Genomic DNA, 11,155 nt, shown 5'->3' with positions numbered 1-11,155 from the left:
TGGGTTATAATCTGAAGTTTCTCCAGTTATCAAAATACATCAAACCTATTAAACCTATTAAAACCGGCATTACACCAAATTTAGTTTTTCCACATATGAGCCAAATAGGTTCATTTCAACAAAATGCCCTTTATCTGAGTTACCGCTTTTGTTCTGTTTTCACTTTTGATGAACTGTTTCATATTTTAATGCCAAGCCTGCTGTGAAATGGTTTCCTTATGTTACCACATATGGAACTATAACTAGAAACCCATTTCCTATGGGTCTTCATGTCAAGAACGTCACGTTTTGTAGACATAATCTCGTTATGTCTATTAAAAGAGGGATGTCACATGAAATATCATTTTTATATCATGTTTTAATGTTATTTCTTCATCAAAAACATACCTGGAGTTTTCTATGGCAACCATTCGAGGTGCTTAAACTCTTACTCTCACAAAGCGCCGCCTATTTCCACCAATCTCCTCCTTGGAGTTGCAGTCTCCAGCTGAGCTTCGACCTCACAGAGCCTCTCAACTCAGCTCCTCCAGACTAGCGGCAGCAGCAATTAGCTGAGCTTATCGTACAAACTACTTCTCAGTCCAACGCTTCTGAGAAGGGTTCTTAACGGCATCATGGAGTAGCATTGTTGAGATTACGTTTTGTAAAGATCAGGAGCTTCTAAAGGTTTTGGAGGCCTAATTTCAAGGAATCAAATTGCAAAGTAAAATTTCTTATAAGTCATGTTTGATATATGCAGCGTTTTTGTAGCTGATTGGTTTGTGATTGACTAAATGTGATTTACTTTTTCCTCGTTGCTAGAAAAATCACAAATAGTTCAACATTTCAGTCTAAAGAAGAAGATGACTTGTAGTTTTTATCATGTAATGTGACTAGTCTTACACTGAAAAGAATCGGTGAATTTAGGTTTCGGAATGACTTAAATCTAAATCCAACAAATCATTTGTGAGTGAGGAGGACAAGAGTTGCTCACTCTGTGTGAAATGTGGGATGCTGCCAATATCTTAAGAAGAATAAAATTCACTCACATTCACTGAATGTGAATGAAAATCTGCTTCAACAAAGTACAAGTGAAGCTGGCCCTGATTCTTTTCTGCAGAAGAAACATGTTGAAGTCAGACATTTTTAGACACGATAGGCTGCTAAAGTCATAAAATCTTGAAGAAAATGTTACCTCAGTAGTCACACGGACAGTCAATGCGTCATATTTAATTAGCAAGGACTCAAATGAAGATTGTTGATGAAAGAAGGTTAAATGATGACATGCAGCCTCACTTCCTGTCAGCGGTCAGGCAGTTTAATTTTTAGACCCCCGTCACACCCGTTAAACATCAGCATCGCATTTTAATTAGGCATGAAGAAATGTCAATAGCGTCAGCAATGACATTCTACTTCCTGTTTTCATTTTGTAGCTTAAACCAACCACTTCATACCCATGTTTTTAAAACATGATGCATCAGGGAATATGTAGTTCATAATATTTATTAAGTATGGAGATAGATGTTACTTAAAATGCTAAATTTTGTTCAATTGTTTCTTTTAATCTGAAGTATTAAACTGAATTACTATTTGTTTTAATTCTGATCCCCATCTGATTCTCAGAAAATCTATCAGATTATGAACCCTTATGAATCCATAACAATGTTATGTGAGGTTCTGCTGTTTAACAATATTTACCGGCATTATGTAACCAAATGGTGTTACGGTAGACAATGAGTGGAACATAATTATTTCTGAAAAGGGGTGGAAAAAAATTACCAAAACTACAAAAATATGAAAGAGTTAAAATGACCCACCATACTTTCTGTGTTACAAACACAAACTTGTGTGATTTTTCCACAGTTTAGTCCCTTTAAACTGTGTTTCTTTTTATATATATGTAAATAAACTTTAGATGCAAGCTCCAGAAACTTTTGGGGAGAATCTTTTAAATATTGAGTCAAGAACAGCTTCACCTATACTCACGTATTGATGTCGTCAACTTAATGGCCACCTACAAAGACTAGCTATTACAGCATTTCTTTCTTCCATTTTTATGCTACAGTCCCATGACAATGTAGATGCAATTTATAACTAAATGATACCATGACATAATCTAATGTTGCCTTATGCAGACTCTCTGTTTGCACCGAGCAGGATTTACTGACCCCGACATCCAAATTATTCTTGGGCTCCTTCAATATATTTTCTGAATATTTTACATAATTATGATTTGAACACAAGAGGACTTTAATCAGAGTTTTAAACTCTCATCCCAAGATTATCTGGGAGATTCAAGGATTCCTCAAACATGCATGGAAGAATCAAAGTAACACTTCACTATAAAATGATGCACAGTTAAAAAAAAGTCAGTTTTTCAAAAACAAGTAAAGGATGCAAATGAGAAAATGTTGGGGAAATTGTATCAGGGCAGCTGAACTTCATTCAAGGTTGATCAGATTCTCTGCAATTGTTTGCAGATTAAAACTCAATAAAATTGAAAGCTGAAAGTTCATCTGGAAATTGATTTAAGCCAAGTATTAGTTTAGGCAAACAGGTGATTGCAGCTTTTATATTTTCCCATTTTTCTCACCAACACATTTATGTTGAATTATAGAGTCACATCATGGCTGATTTTGGTGTGATACATCACAAAACCTGGTATTTCAAATGGGTTACGTAAACTTTTACATTCACTGTTTAAACATGGAAACATGGAAATAAACCTTGCGATAAAGAGGGAAGCAATTTAACATTATACACATATAAATGCAGATAAGTTGGGTTTTGAGTAGTAGAGTCAACCACGATTGTCCTCATCATTGCATCGACAACATGTAATGTGAACCAGTAGCATCTCTAATTTATAATCCATATCCTTGTGATCACAGTGGAGCAGTTCACTTCCAACATCTCATCTCGTCAGTGTATTAATAATAATCATAATAATAATGAGTCCAGCATGTAGCTTCTCAGTAAATTTGATTAACTGCAGTGACCTTGTTCCGCGTAGGTGTTCGCTGACTAAATATTTGCTTTATTCTCAGCCCCACTCGGGTCTTCCTGTGATCTGGCTTTAAGCTCCAGCTCGCGGTAATCCCTTTCCCGGTGCGGAGGCTTTAACGCTACGTGTATTATAAACACTGAACAGACAAACTCATGAACCTGACAACGTGGGTAGGTGGAAGTCCATGCACTGTATTACTTTCCTTTTAGAGTTAGACGCAGACACCAAAATAGCATCACTGACATTGACTGCAAAGATGGAGGGATGAGCACCTCTCTTCACACCACCGTTTTATCATTCCTCGCGTTCTGCTAATCCTTCCTCATCCATCTATTTCTTTGATGAAAGGAAAATATAAAAATGGTTGAGACTGAGAAATTTGTGCCGAAGCTGTCTCCCTTGATGCAAAGAAGAGTGGAGCTCAGTTTAGTAACTCTTGTGTGATTTTTATATGATGAATATTTCAGACCCATGGGTTTTTATTTATTTAAAAGTGAGCCGAGGCTTCCTCCAGTCTGATGCAAAGACCCCACTCAGCAGTATGTGAAACTTCACTGCTTGCATCACGGCTTGCTGAACCAGTGTATCTCTCTCTCTGTCATACACACATAGATATTAACACATCACAGATTGCATAAAATCTGTGTTCCTGTATGTTTGTTTATTTACAACCGGCGCACGGACACACAGACATTTCAAACAAATATGTCCTCATCTCGTAAATGTCCTCTGAAGAAATCACAGGTACACATTGTCCCTGACGAACAGTATGACCTTTAGATCAGGGCGATGCAACGAAGGGTGAAAAGTATTGACATTTAAATTGGAGAAATGTGCCCATTGCTCTGCATGTCTGACAAACCGGTGAACATTTCAGGCGTCTGGGAAGCTTGAAACTTGTGCAAACCGTGACAAGCTGTTCAAATACGTCAGATAAGGGAAGGTCAAATCAAAACGCCGAACATACAAACGAAATACAGGTATCAGAATATTACGCTAATTCTGATGCCGCAAATCTAAATCTAGAGCAATCTCTTATCTATACGTTTCCTCGTTGGTACATAGAAGTGACGTGTGTCATTTAATCTCAGTTTACATGCTGCTGAACTGTTAAGCCCAAAGGTTTGGGCTAGAAAAAGTGAACACACAAAAATTTGGGGATGAAGTTTTGGAGACGTTCAGAGGAGGGTTATGTCACTAAACAGGAACTGGTTTCACAAAAGACTGTAAGAAAGAACATTTTTTAAAGACAAGCAATACCAAGACCTTTTTGCAGTTTGAAGCAAATCGGGTAGAGGACACAAGAAACTTGTGGAAGAAGAAACACTGGAGTAAAACCTGTTAGAAGCTGCAGAAGACTTAAATCTGGGGTGGAGCTTAATTTTCCAGCAAGAACAGCGCAAAACTAAACACACGGCCGGAGCTACAGCATACCCAGCACCAACGCTACTGAATAAAACGGTGTGGAAATGATGGCTGGGTGGATTGTTTCAGAGAAAGTGTTAGGGATGTAATTTTTTATGCACATCTGATGTCACATTAGATTCACTCTTATTTTGCTCTCCACTCGTCTGCCTTCCTTGTTTTCTAGAGAGAGTGTGATTTCAAGGTCAAGTACAAGAAATCAACTGGAAATTAGAGAAAAAGATTTGTTTGCTTTTACATTTGCAGCCCAATAATGCAAAGTTATGAACTGAATTCCTTACAATAAATTTTGTAAGGAATGTTTACAAATGATATTTTTTTTTTTAACCGCTCAAAGAAAATGTGCAAACCAGTTAGGCTTGTGGATAAATGGATGTGGAAATGACTTTGAGTGAAGAAGCTGATCGTTTTATCACGTGCACCCTGTCGCTGTGTTGTCACTGCCAAAACGCTTGTCAACATCCTTTTTTTGTATGCTGACTCTGACAAGGTGTCATGTGGCGCCATGTTTACACACCTGTAAAGGCAGCAAGAAAAAAAAAAAAAACGCTGCTGGTGCAGCTCTGCTGGAGCCAGAAAGGAAACCTCCACCTTTATTTATCACTTTTAGGACGAGAGTTAATATGGATTGAGTCACTTTTGAATATTCAAGTATAAGTGGTGCAAAAGTTGATTAATGTTTTATATTTGCAAACGCAAGCAAGATAGCTGAGAAAATTGTCGTGAAGATTTTATTTATTCATTTAACTGCCTGAACATTTAAACATGTCTGGAGACAACAAGTCTTGACTCGTCTGGATGTTAAAGGTAGCTGGAGGACACCAGTGTTGACATTTTTTAGTTAGAAAGTATGCAAAGCCTTTCGTCTTGCTTCAAAACTTTATGCTCAAAATTTATACCCAGGTCAGCTTTAAAAATACGCTCCAGTAAAAATATATTTACTGGATTGCTTATTTCTTATTGCTATTGTATGTTCTCTGTTTATCCAAGGCCACTGTTTGCTCTTTTGGCACACGATTTCTTTTGTGTTCATCATTCTTCTTTAACCTCTCTAGCTTACACTCCCCGGTTTCTATAGGTTCACATCTACAGATAAGTGCTGCCCTGCTGTTCCCAGCAGGTGTGTGGATTGTTTGACAAAAGAAGCAATAATGCAGTGCTGGTAGTTGTGTTGACACGGTGGTGCTCTTGGTGATCCTCTTTTTGCTTGATGTGGCTGTGTGACAAAAGATGCGTCTGTTTGCTTTAGCCTGCAAAACTTTACCTAATAATCTGAGAAATAAATCCATCCCAGATTCAGGGCGTTTCAGCATTTTCAAAATGTCAGATTGGTAGACTTACGCAAGCCTTTTTATGTTCAAGCCATCAACTTGAGCTCAGTAAAACTGATGTAATTAAAATGCTGCATTACTACAATAAACACAGATGGCTGAAGGTCTTATGAGACCATTAAATATAATTTGATATGGGTCCCTTCCCTCCTTTAAACTCATTATTCACCACCAACATTAGCAACAAAAATACTCCACAAGAGGAAAATTAAGCATCCAGAAAGAATGGTTGGTTTTTATATAATTTGGTACACAGGCGGTACTGCAGTGGGAATGCCAGGAATTTGGAGGATGTAGGTTTCACAATAATCTTGGAACGATTGGGAAACCACACGCAATCACACCGCCTCGTGCTAAACAAAATGTGGCCTCTGACAAAGTCCATCAAAAGGCACCGAAGAGTCCTAATGCGTCTACGAGGCCTCGTCTTTTTTTGGCGGCCTTCATTAAGTATTTTTTGACAAACGGTTTTATGCTCCAGGCGATCCAGGAGGACCGGTTCCTGCCAAGTGCACCACTTAATGGCTGGTCGGCATATTTACCAAAATATAACAAATGTTCTGCACTTATACCTGACCTCTAAAAGCATTCTAGGTTCCAACTCCAATTTAATGTCAAAATGGCTTGATTTTCCAGATTCCAATTCTCAGTGGTTTCTCTTTCCTCGTGAAGTCCATTTTTAAAGTTCACTATGAATTTATGGAAGGCATTTCTGTGGAGATCTGTCTTTAAATGCACTTTAAATGTTGTAGACTCAACAGATTAACAGCTAGATGAAGAATTGATGCCAATCTTCTCAAACTTATTTTGATTTTGACTTATTTTGGTTGTGAGTTTGATTCTTGTTTTGTTGAACAAGAATCGAACTCAACCTTTCGATTGTCAGAGAACTACCCCATCAACTAAACCATAATCACCTGCAACAAGATTAGATCAGACCATTTCTTCTGGGTGATTTTTTATTCATTTGAATGTAAATTGTTTGTAATAATAATTTGCTATGAAGTAAGAAAATCAATAAACTTAAAGGACAAAAGCTGGATAAAGTGCCCATATTTAAAAATGTTTACAAAACATTTTAGTCCCAAAAATGTTTTTCAGCAGTTTGAAATTTCCCATAATAAAGACAGAATTTCCTTCGGTAATCTTTGTTTATTAAGTCTTTCTCAATCATTTGGTTCAGTCTCAAAGCCTTAAAAAGATTTTGTAACCTTTGGCAAGATTAATAGTAGCAAGGTTAATAGTCTGCTACTAATTTCTGGAGATCAGAGCACGATGTGCTGCGGTTTGCGGTAGTTTAGGTCACTGAATTTCCCTCAGATAAATTCTGTTTCAGTCATTTTTTTAAAGGTTAAAGTCAAGCAGCTCTTTGGTGTGGTAAGAGGAATTGAACTCAGCTAAAAGAAATGGAGATTATTCAAAGTTAATTCATTATTCAACCAGAAAAGCAATTAACCTTTCCCGGCCAGTAGGTTTGAATAACTTTCCACCTGTAACAAATTCAATCACAGTTTGAAAACTGCATTCTGTATTCACTCAGGTTAGGGTTAGGCATTAAAATTATAATCTAAGATATTTAAATCCAGAAACAAAAGAAAATTGTAAGAGTGGTAAAGGTTGTCTACATTACAGTTAATGGAAATATGAAATCAGATCTGCCCACGAGGAACAAAGCCAACAAGAAACAAAGTAGTTCATGCATGACATTGTGTAGTGGACATGACAAAGGTTAGACGGAGGTGTTGACTGGACAGCTTTCTCTGCTTTGACACTGCTGCATGTTGTTCTTTAAAAAGACACACCAGGGACTAGGACTGCCTTCAAGGCAGCTGGTGTCCATTCTGTACATTAACCTGCAGGTTAACAGCCTGCTTTACCTTCGCCGCTAACCTTGGACTCACCTCGAAATATGCGGCTGCCTCCCTCCTCTCCCCCCTCTCTCTCTCTTCGCACGCTTTCCCACTCGTTCCACCTCATCTCCCCCTCCTCGTCCAGACCTCTTTTTCTCGCTTGGTTGATTCCAGCCACTCAACATACCGTTATTATGTCTCAACCAGCTCCTGCTTTTCATCTGCAGGTTCTGAATGACCGGTTTTTACAACCTAATGATGCTTCAGAACAAGAAAACGATTAAAATAAATAAATACATTTTAAAAAACGGGGAATATTAAGAACAGACAATCTAGAAATGATGATGAGAGCAGTGCTAAAAGCCTTCAGGGGCAAATAGAAACATTTCTTTAATTACCAATTTTGCATAAAATCAGAAAGTCGACTGGAAAATGGACTGGCTAATCTCGTGAGCACACATTTCCAGCGAAGGATGACTTGAGCGAGTTCCCTGGGAGTCGGCATTTAAGTTGGGCTACTGGAGTGCAGAGCATCTATCATTAAAACAAAGTGCAGCCTGGAATCAAACGCGTTCTCCTTCACCGGCACTCGGCTCCCATCTTCACTCTGTCCTTTCCTCACCGTCTCGATCTCACACAGAACAAAACTCAACATTTATCACCCCAGAGAGCATAAGTTACTCTTTCTAAAGCACCCTTCATTCACATTCCAGAGGTTTGTGTGTGGTTGTGTGTGCAGGGAGCCGACACACGGCCGTCCATCCCCCGCCTAGGTTGAAATAGCTGCCTTTGACTTGAGGGTAAGCTGAGCTGCAGTAAATTGGATTTCATGCTCAGTCCTTCGCAGTTGCAGCAAGCGACATTAAGAAAGAACCATCCTCCACTGCGAAAGGTTAGGAGCCTCAAACACAGCTGCACTGCATTTGTACCTCGCACTAGAAGAGGGTTTGTGTGACAAATAGTTTAGAGCACTTGATTTGCTCACGAGGGGTTATAAATGTCAGCTGTCAAAATGCGTCGACAAACAGCTCAGCACTGCTGCAGCAAAACTAGAATCAAGTCATAAATCACAAACGTACAAATGATGCCATCTGCCACCAAAATGTGCAATCAACTCTTTTTGCTCAATTGTTAATTTTTTTTTTCTTCATGAAAACGTTTTGGGAAGACAAACAGAATCGTCACGTGGGTTTCTGGTTAACAGACTCACTCCCACCCTGCTGCAGTGACAGTAAGCGGGGCATTTTGTAGGGGGGGAGGCTAATCCACCGCAGACTCTCATTTCAGAGTCATCTTTGCACAGCAGGCCATTTAGATGCAGATGTGCCACTGCTGGCATCGTCGAGCTGACAGGCCCGTAACCAAACGTGGCTAAAAATCTTTTCTGTTTTTCTTCTATTTTTTTGGAGCAAAGTCTGCCATGTTTCTGACTCGAATTTTCTTTAGGCAGTTCTGTTGGCATCCATCCTGAAGCCGTCGTAGAGCAGAGAGACGGACGCAACCAGGGAATACAGAAAAGCTCCGAGGACGTCTCTGGCATTGGCATTACCTCTATGATCATTAAAGCTAAATTGGCTAAATGAATTGCCAATTTAGGAGGCCTCAGTCACATCCATTGGATTGTGTGTGTGTGTGTATGCAATGTGATTTGGGAAACTAAAAAAAAAAAAATCTTTTTCTTTAGTTTTCTCTTCATTTCTGACCAAACACCCTTTGATCACAACTCACAAAAATATTCAATAAGCCATTACACAGGCATTGATCTTTTTATCACCCAAACATTTGCATTAGAAAAGGGAAAGTCAGTGAGATGGCATTTATTTTCGTGAAGTGAAGGAGCTGTGGGTAGTGGTGCCTGGATTTATTGAGTTTGGCAGCTCTTTAACACTTTAACGCTCCTCAGAATGTGTCCAATCAATGCTCCCGCCCCTCCCGGCGTGTTTGCTGCTGAAGAGTCACGCCGTTTCGCTTATCTGATGTCATTGTAAATCACTCAGAAGGAGGGTAGGTCAGGGGGGACAGCGCTGCCACGCTCGCACACACACCAAACTGAGCGGCTCAGCGATGGTGCAGAACTGTAAAGAACCTCCCTCCAGTGTAAGTGTCTGCATCTTAAATAGAGATTTATAATAGAAGACGGGCTGTGACCTTTCACTTGTAATGTAGCGTTAAATGAGCTTCAGATTTACCAGAAGCGTGTCAGGAATAAGCTTCATTAACCTGAAAGGAAACAGTGATGATGCCGGTATTAAAGCTCACAGCTGAAACATTACAGACTAACCGCCTGAATACAGTTTAGATTAAACAACCACCTGGATGAACTGCTGTTTTAAATACACTGTAAGCTAATCTAAACACAGCCAACTGTAGATTTCTCGATTCTGCTGAGCAAAACATATTTAGGAAAACAATTTGGGAAGTTCTGTTTTAGGTAAATACAAAATATCCTTGTATATTTATGCTAACACTTAGAAAATGTGCTAAAAAGAGATACTTACAAATACATCTCTAAAAAATAATTTCATATTTTTTTCACTCATTTCAGAGAGTGAAATTTATGTATTAAATAAATTTATCACATGTATAGAGAAATATTTCAACAATAGTATTTCTTGTAACATTTATGATATTGATGCTTATAATGTTGTTTGTAGTTCAGGAGTGACTTGACTTTAGGAATGGTTATCCCTGTGCACTTTTTCCTTCCACTCAACTTTCTATCAATATGTTTGGATGCAGCAGCTCTGACCTTTTGTGATTTACCCTCCATGTGGAGGCTGTCAGTTCCTGCCTTCTGGACATCTTTCAAACATCTGTCTTTAACCATGGTGGTGTCCTACTGACCCAGACTGAGGGACCATAGAGGCTCAGGAAACCTTTGAGATAATTTGCTGATTAGGGTGTGACACCATGATCTTACAAAATGTTACTCTTTCACAATATTCTAATTTTCTGAGACACTGAATGTTGGGTTTTTATCATTACCATCAAATTGCACTTGTATGCTTTGTTATCTGAAATATTTGACTCAAAATAAATCTTCTCACGACTTTAAAAGTATTTGAGATGTACCTGTGCATACTCTGTAAGAAGAGACACAGCATTATAAAAGACTAAACTTTCTCATTTTAGGGTAGTTAGGATTACCATGAATGTCTTGAGATGTTGCCTATACAATTTCACATAATGATCTGTACGGCTTTCTGTAGTAAAACATCCACATACCATGAGACTGACTGACTTCACAGCTAGGATGATGATCTCAGGCTTGCAAGCTTCACACTTTTACTCTTAAATTTAGTCCAATCAGAACACTTAACTTCAGATCTTGCTTTAAGTTTTAAGCTGCATGTAGTGGGTCATCCCATTTCGAAAAAAGGCATGTTTGTACAAATGTTAAAAAGGCCAAAATGAATCTGCCTTACCTGCTGGTGATGATTGAACTGTGTGTGTAATATTTTTAAAAGATAAGGTCCCAGTTATGGACAGCAGAGTGAGGGACACACAGAGACTGACCGAAGCCGGACACCATTAAATTGCCCTGCGTCACGCTGAATATTACA

General features: G+C 38.7%; 1 protein-coding gene across 2 annotated transcripts in view; it reads left to right on the top strand.

The window, feature by feature from the left end:
- Positions 1-11,155, top strand: part of LOC116710279 (zinc finger protein 385A-like) — a 45,648-nt gene that overhangs the window by 7,094 nt on the left and 27,399 nt on the right. The gene's annotated exons all lie outside the window — the stretch shown is intronic.

The sequence above is a fragment of the Xiphophorus hellerii genome, chromosome 20, assembly GCF_003331165.1.
Source record: "Xiphophorus hellerii strain 12219 chromosome 20, Xiphophorus_hellerii-4.1, whole genome shotgun sequence".
Taxonomy (NCBI): domain Eukaryota; kingdom Metazoa; phylum Chordata; class Actinopteri; order Cyprinodontiformes; family Poeciliidae; genus Xiphophorus; species Xiphophorus hellerii.
Note: the sequence above shows the minus strand (reverse complement) of the source record. Positions and strands in the feature narration are given on the sequence as shown.